At 47.0% G+C, this 12,302-nt stretch overlaps 2 long non-coding RNA genes and 2 pseudogenes across 2 annotated transcripts; 2 read left to right on the top strand and 2 right to left on the bottom strand.

Moving 5' to 3' along the window:
- Window positions 1–480: 480 nt before the first annotated feature.
- On the bottom strand, window positions 481–3,215 carry LOC130512961 (uncharacterized). The gene is made up of 2 exons (XR_008946561.1): window positions 3,080–3,215; window positions 481–2,226 (listed from the first exon to the last, which is right to left on the bottom strand). It is a non-coding gene; the product is annotated as an uncharacterized LOC130512961 (long non-coding RNA).
- Window positions 3,162–7,145, top strand: LOC130540416 (uncharacterized; annotated as a pseudogene).
- Window positions 5,929–7,354, bottom strand: LOC130512960 (uncharacterized). Its single transcript, XR_008946560.1, has 2 exons — window positions 7,141–7,354; window positions 5,929–6,293 (listed from the first exon to the last, which is right to left on the bottom strand). It is a non-coding gene; the product is annotated as an uncharacterized LOC130512960 (long non-coding RNA).
- Window positions 7,355–8,139: 785 nt separating this feature from the next.
- Window positions 8,140–10,785, top strand: LOC130512946 (uncharacterized; annotated as a pseudogene).
- The last annotated feature ends 1,517 nt before the right edge of the window (window positions 10,786–12,302 follow it).

Raw genomic sequence — 12,302 nt, 5'->3', positions numbered from 1 at the left:
TGACATGCAACTTTATTAAGCTTGCTCGCATTTCATTGCAAATTTGCATGCCCATTTTGCCATGGAGGAAGCAAAAAAGGCATTTACTCGAGCGGCTCCCCCTCCTAGTGGGCTGGAACGTCGGCCATGTTTCTACAGTAGCCAGAAATGAGCAGACTTGAGCACCGATGGCAGTATTTTTTATAGTGTCAGCTTTAATCGATTGAGCACTATAAAACTCATAGAAAACACTGTTTTATTCCCGACAGCCGCCATAGATTCTCTGGCACCGGAAAGGAAGCTGAGCGCCGAGGGTCGTTATATAATTTTTGCTGTCTGTATTTATCACCGCTAGATGTCGCCAAACCCCCCCGAACACATAACTCTCCTGTCAGATGCCATTCACAGGACAGGACGCTCCCAGCTTTAAAATCCGACTGTCGTAGGAGGCATGTTTGCTCTTGGTTGACATCTGCTGGAGGAGAACAGAGTCCCGCAAACTTTACTTGGAACATAAACTCTATTTTAATATGACAGAACTAAGAAGAAAGAAAAAACTCTCCCAGAGTTTTAAAGTTAATGACATTCTTAGCTTCAGGGACGATTCAAGAAAAGTCCAATCAAGAGGGCAGTTGTGCCGCATGCGTGTGCACAGCTCAGGTTGGACGCCATCATTCCGGCCCCTGGAGTCCTTAAATCGCGGCGCACGCTGGAAAATTCCGGGAGGTGCGACTTTATCTCTCCGAGCCACCAAGTCGACGTGCTTCACCACAGAATACCCAGAGATAAATTTTTCACTCGTCAACGTTGAATAAACTGCACAGAACCATTCTCCCCTGACAGCAGCAGCAGTCTGCCACAGCTCTTCCCAAGGATCTCTCTCTCCCTCTCTCCCTACCTCTCTCTATCATAATTTGGGATTATGTCATCCGAATCACGGCTCCTGAAGGAGATCCCAGCCATGCGTGTGCTGGATTAAGTTATCAATAACTGGTCTGACCTGGTGATTGATCAACCCTTGTTTTCTGACCCCCGTCTTAAACACTGACGAGGTTATGGCATCTTTAGTCTTATCTCGCAGACTTGGAAGGTGCAGCCGCCTCCTCTCTCTATCACAGAGCATCACGGACGGATGAGCCTCTTCTTCATTTTATCCTTTATTGAAGCAGGTCGATACAGAATCGTTTCATACAGCAGAAATTACTCGTGTATTTGACCCGTGATGCATTCAGGGTTTGGGAGGAGGAGGGGTGGAGCGGAAGGAAGTGGTCGGTCTTTTGAAGTAACCCTTTTTCTGCCAGATTTCGTTATCTGCCTCGTTCTTGTCTTGTGTGGGGGTTTCGACAGTTAGATTTTTGTCTTATTTTCCATTTTATAGGACTTCTTTTTCGAGCAGCGTGCAACACAAACACGATTCAGCCTAAATGTGCCTTTTAAGCTCTGCTACGTTTTGCTTGTTCTCTTCAAGATGACACAACTTCAATAAACTGCGGGAATTTACAGCTCCTATTACAATAAACCCAGCACTCGTGTGCTCGCGCATAAACTGCTGGATCATCCTGATAGACTTTGATTTTATTCTGAAGCGATTTTTAGTGAAGAATCGTTTCTTCTTTCAGTCCGTGTCAGCTTCCTGAATTCATTCGTTAAACATTTAGATTCAAGCTAGCAAATGTCCAAATGTGACGCAAGGTAAATTAAGGATTTATGTTCAAAAATGAAATATAAATACAAACCTTTTCCCACGAGACAAAGACGGATGTTTAACGTGCATTTCTGTATGGCAGGGCTGGGCTACAGCGCCCTCTACTGTTTACACACAAGCCTGCATTTGAATTTTAGCCTTTGGTGCTTTGAATTTGACATGTTTTGCCTGGTAGAAAGTGTTTATTTCATCCAACCCTCCCCTTTGACTCTCCTCCATGTTATAAACGCTGTGCACCATATGAGAACCCATGCCCACCTCACCATTGTGGGTTGGTTTTACAGTGGCTGGCTGCCTTGAAGAGGAAGTCATAACAACCACAGCAGCAACTGTCCCCAGACCCGAACAGCCGTTTCCAGGGCTCCAGCTGGGAAATCTTGTGCTGTGGTTCCTACTTTTGTTTCTGTTTGCGCTTCTCTTCCGTCAGTTAGAGGGTCACTCGGGCCACCGTGGAGAATGTTTGTGCTGAAGCGTGAACCTTCAGGACGTCCCGTGACATCTAAGCGGTGGCCACAGGCAGTAAAACCGTCATTTTGGATTACCTGAAGAAAGAATTGACCCCCACATTAAAGAGAAGCTGGTTTGATTAAAGTGGAGTCAGTGGTGTTGTTGGAGGTGTCACAAAGGGTTTGATAGTTCCACTATTGCACAAGGTCAACGAGGGAGGAAGCTGCCAGCATGGGAGTGCCTTACTGACCAAAATCAGCACACCAGTCTGTTGTGTGATAACAAAAAAAAAGAAAAAAGGAGGAAATGATCCATCCAAAAACAAAAGTGCAAAACATTCAACAACGTGCAGCTGCATGTTCAACCTGGCGGCTGCACATTCATGCACACTGACTCGTAAAAAAAAAAAAAAAAGAGGAAGAGAAAAAAAACCATATACCAAGTTCTGGTGTTGTTCTGGTGTGGAGGTGTTGCGCTGTAAACGAGTTTGTAGACGAGGGTGGAAACCTAAGCGACAGTTCACCACGGCTGTGGTTTATAAAGGCAAAATTGCCAGTAATCTCTCCCGAGGGCCATAACAACCTTCAGCCCGTGTTTTATGCAAAAATGCTCTTGTTTTACCTTCCCCAAAAAATAAAAAAGCTTTCACGTGCTGGTTGTACTGGTGGAAACTACAAAAAAATAGAAGTGTTAATTTTACGTATCTTGTTGTTTTTTTTTTTACTATTCTGCCAAAGCTAAAATGTATTTCTTTAAAAGTGCCGTGCAAACATGATTCAACAGCCAGATAAAGGTGCAGACGTTTATGGAAAAACACGCGGTCGCAGAGTGAGATGGATGTTTGAGATGAGCGCCAAGTTAACCAGCCGTCAGAATCGATTTAAAAACAGGGGGGTTATTTAGTCTGTCTGGATGCAAACTCAAAAACAATAAAGAAAGTATATATACCAGAATTGCGTTCGAGGTTATTTCGTTGTAGTTTCTTGAGGCCACAACGGTCAGAGACGGTCGCTCCACCCTAGAGGCTGCTTCCGCGCGTAATGACGCACGCACAATAAAACAGCACGACGGAGGAAAAAATAGTCCTCCAGAAAACGAAGAGAAGGCAGTGGAACCCGCGTTACATCGGTCTAGAGGTGAACACACCAGTTTGGGTGAGTTAATTCTGAACCCGCATCGCGAAAGGTTAATAAACCCGCTGGGGAAAATGAAGCGCCAAATCTAAAACAAAAACAACCTTTTAAACCACCACTTTTTTTTACCCCAAATTTGCTTGCAAATCCTGGTGAACGATGTCTCAGCCTTCATAGCTAATAAATTAATTTTTTTCTATGGTCCCAGGAAGCTGGATCAGGAGCAGTAGAGCCTAGATTTTCACTGTGGATGCAACTAATGAGAAGACCCTCAGACCTTTGTACGCCCAGGCACAACAGTTAATGCATAACCACGTTCCAATAGAAGTTTCAACTAGTTTGAGCTGTTGCTTAGGACTAGTTCCGGTTGCTTTTGTGCTGTTTGATTTTGGGGGTGTTTGACAATGAGCAGAGCTGTTTGGAACGATGCTGATGGTGAAGAACACACAGAGGAGAAGTTTTGTTTTCGCCAGCTTTATCGTGCTGATATGAAAGGTTGGGTCAGGCCACATGGTTCATTATCAGGTGGCTGGGAATGAAAGAGAGAGAGAGAGAGAGAGAGGAGAGAGAGAGAGAGAGAGAGAGAGAGAGAGAGAGAGTAGATAGATAGATAGATAGATAGATAGATAGATAGATAGATAGATAGATAGATAGATAGATAGATAGATAGATAGATTATTCTGCTTCAGGTCGGCACTGTCCTTCATGGCTGGATGGACAACGCTAAAATGAAAGTGATGATCCCCATTTCCTTCCTCATTGCCTTCCTCGCCCTCAACCTCATCATCCTCTTAGTCTTTGAAACACCCTGGACAGACAATCCCATACCAGTGCCCCGCAAGGACCCAGAAAAATGTCCCCTCCGGAGTTCTGGAAAGACTTTCACCCCCCTGAAAGGGACGAAGCACTTGCTGGTGTCAGCGTACATGGACCAGAGAGTGAGAGGATTCGATCTCCGCATCATTGGTATATTCAGGAGAGACTCCATCCAGGCCCTTCACTGCCTGTTTTGCTGCCGAGATAACGTGACAACCAAAGCCACCATTTTACCTCACTCGGACAACTTTGGTTTTCCCTACGTGACGACAGACGTGATGTGTGCGCTTCCCAAAGGCTGCTCCTCCAAACACGTGAGTCTCCTGACGGACCAAGACAACTGGAGGCACTCTGAACAAATGTGGCTTCCGATAAGAAACCTTAAAACGGAGGAGAGACGTCGGATAAAAGGTTTAATTTCACGGTCTGCATCTCCACCGTCTTTGGCCGCTACAACAATGTGCTCCAGTTCGCCCAGAGCCTGGAGATGTACAGGTGAGCCCGGCGACACTGTTTGTGACTCATTTCGGGCTGAGCTTCGGATGGATCCGTTAACCATGGTTTCCTGCAGGCTCTTGGGCATCAACAGGGTGGTGGTCTACAATACGAGCTGCGGCCCAGAGCTCGACCAACTGCTGCACAGCTACAGCCAAGAGGGCTTCGTGGAGATCGTTCCGTGGCCCATAGACGAGCACTTGACTCCATCGTATGGCTGGCTCCACTCAGCGAGTGGGGGGGACGTGCACTACTTCGGCCAGCAGACCAGTCTGAACGACTGCATTTACAGATCGATGGAACGGTCTCGTTATGTCCTCCTGAACGATATCGACGAGATCATAATGCCGTACCAGCAAAGCGGCCTGGTGCCTCTCATGGACATACTCCAAAAGCAGCACCCAGATGTAGGATAAATGCACGAGTGCTGACATTTCTGAACGTTTCCTTTTAGGTTCATCCTCGGTACGTCTGTGTCTTATAGGCAGGGGTGTTCATGATAGAGAACCACATCTTTCCCAAAAAACATTTCGAGCCAAGCGGAAAGTTTAATAGGTCTCAGTGGAACAAGGTGCCGGGGGTCAATATTCTGGAACACATCTACCGAGAAGATCCTGCTAGAAACGTCTACCACCTATACAAGATGATTATTCAGCCAAGGTAAACCAGTTGTTTCTTTTCCCTAAATGAGTGAAACTTGAGACATTTTGATCATGCGCCCACCACGGTCCAGAGTCCAGAGTCCAGGGCGTAGCCTCGCAGGTCTCTGATAGCATAAATATGCAGGTCGTGTCAGGTTGCTTATGTCAACACCGCAATCATCCAACCATTTTCTTTTATCCTGGATCACAGGATGGTGGAGCAGACCTCGATACATGAAGTCCTCAAGATCTTCGGAACACAAGTACCGGTAAAGGTTCCGCCCGATGTGTGTCGCACCATCCACACCCGGGACGCCCGGAGGGAGGATTTGACGTTGGAGCAGCTTAAGGAGGACAAACGACTCTGGGACTTTAGCGAAAAACTGATCCCCTGCGTGGACAAAGCGCTGAGGAAGGCGGGGCTTCTGGACACGAAGGACGGTCACAAAGGAGGCTGACGCGCGGTTCTGAGCCAAGTCTCTCGCTTTGGCACCTTCTGCGCTGAGAACTGGAGGAAAGGTCTGCTGGGCCGCATTTCCGAGGATGTCATGTTGACCAAAAATGGTGCTTCAGTGTGCACACCAATCAATCAATCAACCAACCAATCAATCAACCAATCAACCAACCAACCAATCAACCAACCAATCAATCAACCAACCAACAATCAATCAACCAATCAACCAACCAACCAACCAATCAATCAATCAATCAATCAATCAATCAATCAATTTTAATTGTATAGCATCTGTTACAAATTGTTACAAGGCGCTTTCCAGAATCCCAGGACCTGACCCCAAACAAGCAACAGTGGCAGGAAAAACTGGCTGGCTGCCTTGAAGAGGAAGCCATAACAACCACAGCAGCAACTGTGTCCCCAGACCCAAACAGCCGTTTCCAGGGCTCCAGCTGGGAAATCTTGTGCTGTGGTTCCTACTTTGGTTTCTGTTTGCGCTTCTCTTCCGTCAGTTAGAGGGTCACTCGGGCCACCGTGGAGAATGTGCTGAAGCGTGAACCTTCAGGACGTCCCGTGACATCTAAGCGGTGGCCACAGGCAGTAAAACCGTCATTTTGGATTACCTGAAGAAAGAATTGACCCCCACATTAAAGAGAAGCTGGTTTGATTAAAGTGGAGTCAGTGGTGTTGTTGGAGGTGTCACAAAGGGTTTGATAGTTCCACTATTGCACAAGGTCAACGAGGGAGGAAGCTGCCAGGATGGGAGTGCCTTACTGACCAAAATCAGCACACCAGTCTGTTGTGTGATAACAAAAAAAAAGAAAAAAGGAGGAAACGATCCATCCAAAAACAAAAGTGCAAAACATTCAACTACGTGCAGCTGCATGTTCAACCCGGCGGCTGCACATTCATGCACACTGACTGGTAAAAAAAAAAAAAAGGAAGAGAAAAAATCCCATATACCAAGTTCTGGTGTTGTTCTGGTGTGGAGGTGTTGCGCTGTAAACGAGTTTGTAGACGAGGGTGGAAACCTAAGCGACAGTTCACCACGGCGGTGGTTTATAAAGGCAAAATTGCCAGTAATCTCTCCCGAGGGCCATAACAACCTTCAGCCCGTGTTTTATGCAAAAATGCTCTTGTTGTAACTTCCCCAAAAAATAAAAAAGCTTTCACGTGCTGGTTGTACTGGTGGAAACTACAAAAAAAATAGAAGTGTTAATTTTACGTATCTTGTTTTTTTTTTTACTATTCTGCCAAAGCTAAAATGTATTTCTTTAAAAGTGCCGTGCAAACATGATTCAGCAGCCAGATAAAGGTGCAGACGTTTCTGGAGAAACACGCGGTCGCAGAGTGAGATGGATGTTTGAGATGAGCGCCAAGTTAACCAGCCGTCAGAATCGATTTAAAAACAGGGGGGTTATTTAGTCTGTCTGGATGCAAACTCAAAAACAATAAAGAAAGTATATATACCAGAATTGCGTTCGAGGTTATTTCGTTGTAGTTTCTTGAGGCTACAACGGTCAGAGACGGTCGCTCCACCCTAGAGGGAAAGGCTGCTTCCGCGCGTAATGACGCACGCACAATAAAACAACAGCACGACGGAGGAAAAAATAGTCCTCCAGAAAACGAAGAGAAGGCAGTGGAACCCGCGTTACATCGGTCTAGAGGTGAACACACCAGTTTGGGTGAGTTAATTCTGAACCCGCATCGCGAAAGGTTAATAAACCCGCTGGGGAAATGAAGCGCCAAATCTAAAACAAAAACAACCTTTTAAACCACTTTTTTTTACCCCAAATTTGCTTGCAAATCCTGGTGAACGATGTCTCAGCCTTCATAGCTAATAAGTTAATTTTTTTCTATGGTCCCAGAAAGCAAGATCAGGAGCAGTAGAGCCTAGATTTTCACTGTGGATGCAACTAATGAGAAGACCCTCAGACCTTTGTACGCCCAGGCACAGTAAAACAGTTAATGCATAACCACGTTCCAATAGAAGTTTCAACTAGTTTGAGCTGTGTTGCTTAGGACTAGTTCCGGTTGCTTTTGTGCTGTTTGATTTTGGGGGTGTTTGACAATGAGCAGAGCTGTTTGGAACGATGCTGATGGTGGAAGAACACACAGAGGAGAAGTTTTGTTTTCGCCAGCTTTATGGTGCTGATATGAAAGGTTGGATGGAGCCACATGGTTCATTATCAGGTGGCTGGGAATGAAAGAGAGATAGTGCTTAGAGAGCAAGAGGATGTTTCCTGGAGTGACACCAGGATGGGTAGCGTCAACATCCTTGTGCATTGCTGCTGCCTGGACCATGCTGAGTGGTCCCCAGATTCTTTAAAGATCTGTAAAGACAGACAACCACTTACCTGGAACCGGGACCCGCTCAGAGGTTTTCCTACATGTCTACCTAAATTTTAACCGACTCCTTATTCTGCTTCAGGTCGGGACTGTCCTTCATGGCTGGATGGACAACGCTAAAATCATAGTGATTCCTTCCTCATTGCCTTCCTCGCCCTCAACCTCATCATCCTCTTAGTCTGTGAAACACCCTGGACAGACAATCCCATACCAGTGCCCCGCACGGGCCCAAAAAAATGTCCCCTCCGGAGTTCTGGAAAGACTTTCACCCCCCTGAAAGGGACGAAGCACTTGCTGGTGTCAGCGTACATGGACCAGAGAGTGAGAGGATTCGATCTCCGCATCATTGGTATATTCAGGAGAGACTCCATCCAGGCCCTTCACTGCCTGTTTTGCTGCCGAGATAACGTGACAACCAAAGCCACCATTTTACCTCACCCGGACAACTTTGGTTTCCCTACGTGACGACAGACGTGATGTGTGCGCTTCCCAAAGGCTGCTCCTCCAAACACGTGAGTCTCCTGACGGACCAAGACAACTGGAGGCACTCTGAACAAATGTGGCTTCCGATAAGAAACCTTAAAACGGAGGAGACGTCGGATAAAAGGTTTAGTTTCACGGTCTGCATCTCCACCGTCTTTGGCCGCTACAACAATGTGCTCCAGTTCGCCCAGAGCCTGGAGATGTACAGGTGAGCCCGGCGACACTGTTTGTGACTCATTTCGGGCTGAGCTTCGGATGGATCCGTTAACCATGGTTTCCTGCAGGCTCTTGGGCGTCAACAGGGTGGTGGTCTACAATACGAGCTGCGGCCCAGAGCTCGACCAACTGCTGCACAGCTACAGCCAAGAGGACTTCGTGGAGATCGTTCCGTGGCCCATAGACGAGCACTTGACTCCATCGTATGGCTGGCTCCACTCAGAGAGTGGGGGGGACGTGCACTACTTCGGCCAGCAGACCAGTCTGAACGACTGCATTTACAGATCGATGGAACGGTCTCGTTATGTCCTCCTGAACGATATCGACGAGATCATAATGCCGTACCAGCAAAGTGGCCTGGTGCCTCTCATGGACATACTCCAAAAGCAGCACCCAGATGTAAGATAAATGCACGAGTGCTGACATTTCTGAACGTTTCCTTTTAGGTTCATCCTCGGTACGTCTGTGTCTTATAGGCAGGGGTGTTCATGATAGAGAACCACATCTTTCCCAAAAAATATTTCGAGCCAAGCGGAAAGTTTAATAGGTCTCAGTGGAACAAGGTGCCGGGGGTCAATATTCTGGAACACATCTACCGAGAGGATCCTGCTAGAAACGTCTACCACCCATACAAGCTGATTATTCAGCCAAGGTAAACCAGTTGTTCCTTTTCCCTAAATGAGTGAAACTTGAGACATTTTGATCATGCGCCCACCACGGACCAGAGTCCAGAGTCCAGGGCGTAGCCTCGCAGGTCTCTGATAGCATAAATATGCAGGTCGTGTCAGGTTGCTTATGTCAACACCGCAATCATCCAACCATTTTCTTTTATCCTGGATCACAGGATGGTGGAGCAGACCTCGATACATGAAGTCCTGAAGATCTTCGGAACACAAGCACCGGTAAAGGTTCCGCCCGACGTGTGTCGCATCATCCACACCCGGGTCGCCCTGAGGGGGGATTTGACGTTGGAGCAGCTTAAGGAGGACAAACGACTCTGGGACTTTAGCGAAAAACTGATCCCCTGCGTGGACAAAGCGCTGAGGAAGGCGGGGCTTCTGGACACGAAGGACGGTCACAAAGGAGGCTGACGCGGTTCTGAGCCAAGTCTCTCGCTTTGGCACCTTCTGCGCTGAGAACTGGAGGAAAGGTCTGCTGGGCCGCATTTCAGAGGATGTCATGTTGACCAAAAATGGTGCTTCAGTGTGCACACCAATCAATCAATCAACCAACCAATCAATCAACCAATCAACCAACCAACCAATCAATCAACCAATCAACCAACCAACCAATCAACCAACCAACCAATCAACCAACCAATCAATCAATCAATCAATCAATTTTAATTGTATAGCGTCTGTTACAAATTGTTTCAAGGCGCTTTCCAGAATCCCAGGACCTGACCCCAAACAAGCAACAGTGGCAGGAAAAACTCCCCTTTAATAGGAAGAAACCTTGAGCAGGACCAGGCTCATGCAGGGGGACCCTCCTGCTGAGGGGGGGTGGGGAGGACAGGTAGAGGAGAGAATAGGCAGAGATCAGGGAAATGCATTAATGACAACAAGCTGTCAGCAACATGGCGGGCCGGCGTGCTCTCTGTCCTCTCTAGGTGTTACAGAGGAGCGTGGCCTTCTAACTGCTCTCACATCACTCCTCACACATGTTGGGGGGGGGTTGTCAGTTGCTAACTGCCCCCTGTGAGTGTCTCAAAGAAAAAAGGTCGCACCACTCAGTAGAAAACGTCTACTATCACCCAGATGCCATTTTTTTTACTTTAAATGTACCAGCCAGACAACTGAGTCAAATGTCCCCACACATCCTGTTGGAACCCCTCAAAAGACAGAAAATAAAGCAAAATCAGCCTTCTTAACCTCCTCTAAGGTCTACCTATTCAAATTAGACCAAGAACTCCCCCCCCGACACACACACTCCCACACCCACATAAACATCTTTCTATCTTTGTGAGCGAAGACGAAACAGGAACCTCAAAACAGTCTCAACCCTCAATCCACCCAAAAAATGTCCTCTGTTACTCAACACACAGTGCAATAAATCAGTTAAACGAAACATTCTTGTGCGCTGGAAGCTCAGTTGTGTTTGTTTTTGTTATCTTACAGACCGCAGCAACTCCCCAAAATGTCAAATTCAGCATTTTTTGAACCATGCTGACTGTTTTTAGCAGGATGTTACGGGTCATTGCTGGTAGGCCCATTTCCTGTCAGTCTGAGGAAATGAGCTGTTTCGGAAGTAAGTGAAAAACACCTGTAACTGTTCTTGACAGTTTTTACACATAGAACAGGGTGGTGGTAGCTCAGGCTGTAGGGGCCTGAGAAACGGGGGGTGGTTTTGGTTCCAGCAGGTCACAACAAAAAACAACCAAATTCTTCCTTGATCAGGAACACACAACTCCAGGACTGGCGAGGGCACTTAACCACGTCTAGACCACAAACCAGTAATGAGTGTGTCAGCAGAGGCAGATGCTCATGTTGAATCCATCACTTTTATGGTTTTAAAGCTTCAGAGAGGATCAAACTGTCCAGTTTTTCCTGCCACTGCTGCTTGTCGGGGGGTCGGGCCCCGTGTGTGTGTGCAGCGATGACATGAAGGTATAAAATTGTTTTATGTGGCTATGGTTTGGGGTGCCTGTGGTGAACTTCGGGGCAGATTGAAGCTGCCCTCGTTCTCTCATGGCTGAGGTTCTCTGTGGGGCTGGTGGGACTCACGCCCAGCTGCAGAGATGTCGTTCAGTCTCTGCACTTTACTCACACACTAGGGAACATGTGAAATGATCGTCCGTGATGTCTTAAAAGAAATGGAAGGAAAAATGTGATTGGACATTTTAATCCAAGCTTCCTGTCGGAAACTCTGATGTAAGCCAGAACATTCTGTGATGTGAGATGAATATTATGCCCAAGAATATGAAAAAGAAACCACTTTGTAACCAGTGTCCTCGTGTATTTATAACTCCACGCTGCGTATTTGTTAGTGTCGATGTGCTGCAGATCGGAGCCCAGAGGGAAAACGCTACTTCCTGTCTTTGTTCAAAATCAAATGAAACTTAATTTTAACGGCACCGTTTATACATTTAAGCAGCACCAGAGAAAACACAACAAAAAGAGAAGCCCTGACCCTCCCACCCCCACACTTATACACGTACACTCACAGACACACAGGTACACACAGGTTGCTTGTGTGTGTGTGGGGAGGGGGAGGGGTGGGTTCCTGCAGCCTCAAGATTTCTTAACATGCAGCATCGAGGGTGTTTCAGGTGACAGAGTTCCAAGGAAATGAGATGTTTGCTGGGATGCGTCCACTGGCAAGTCTGTGCAGGCGCCGCGCCAGTTTTCACGGTGAAACAACATCATCGTGCAAAGCCTGTTTCAGCCTAATAAGTCCACATCAAAACAGTGAGCCAATATAAAGGCTGGCAAACCGCAGCGTTTTTGGTGTCTCCGGACCGACCGAGCTCATTTTGTGTGTGAGGGAAGATTGTGTTGTTTAGTACTGGAGGGTGACATCAGCTGGACTAAAGTGGATTGTGGGTAATCAATACAACAGGGACTAAATGACACTTTCCACATCAA

This window comes from Takifugu flavidus, chromosome 16, assembly GCF_003711565.1.
Source record: "Takifugu flavidus isolate HTHZ2018 chromosome 16, ASM371156v2, whole genome shotgun sequence".
In the NCBI taxonomy this organism is placed as follows: domain Eukaryota; kingdom Metazoa; phylum Chordata; class Actinopteri; order Tetraodontiformes; family Tetraodontidae; genus Takifugu; species Takifugu flavidus.
The sequence above is the reverse complement of the archived record's forward strand: the minus strand, read 5'-3'. Positions and strand labels throughout refer to the sequence as shown.